Here is a 382-nt window from a genome sequence, read left to right on the forward strand (position 1 = left end):
GTGTCCTAGTCTTCAATAACTGAGTCGTGGGGGCTCCTGGTTGTACTTTATACAGATCTTTTGCAACTAAGAGCAGAGAATGGAAAAATTAAATGTGAAGGGTAAGAAGATAAGAGACATGAGAATGTCGTTTACATTCTGCTGAGTGTGGCTAGAAGAGAGGTTGCTTGCTTTGAAAGTAGTTAATTATAGCTTCTCTGACATTCAGTCTTAAAATCTGTGAAGATAATTCTCAAGAAAATAATATGTTGGGTCTATGGCCATGCCACCCTGAATGTGTCCGATCTCGTCTGATCTCAGAAGCTAACCAGGGTTGGGCCTGGTTAGTACTTGGATGGGAGACACCCGGAAATACCAAGTGCTGTAGGTGTAAAAATAAATT

The 382-nt window shown here is 40.8% G+C and overlaps 1 pseudogene; it reads left to right on the forward strand.

Moving 5' to 3' along the window:
• The first annotated feature begins 252 nt into the window (after window positions 1–252).
• On the forward strand, window positions 253–370 carry LOC111737686 (annotated as a pseudogene).
• Window positions 371–382: the final 12 nt, after the last annotated feature.

The sequence above is a fragment of the Pteropus vampyrus genome, unplaced genomic scaffold (genome assembly GCF_000151845.1).
Source record: "Pteropus vampyrus isolate Shadow unplaced genomic scaffold, Pvam_2.0 Scaffold29, whole genome shotgun sequence".
NCBI classification, from domain to species: Eukaryota; Metazoa; Chordata; class Mammalia; order Chiroptera; family Pteropodidae; genus Pteropus; species Pteropus vampyrus.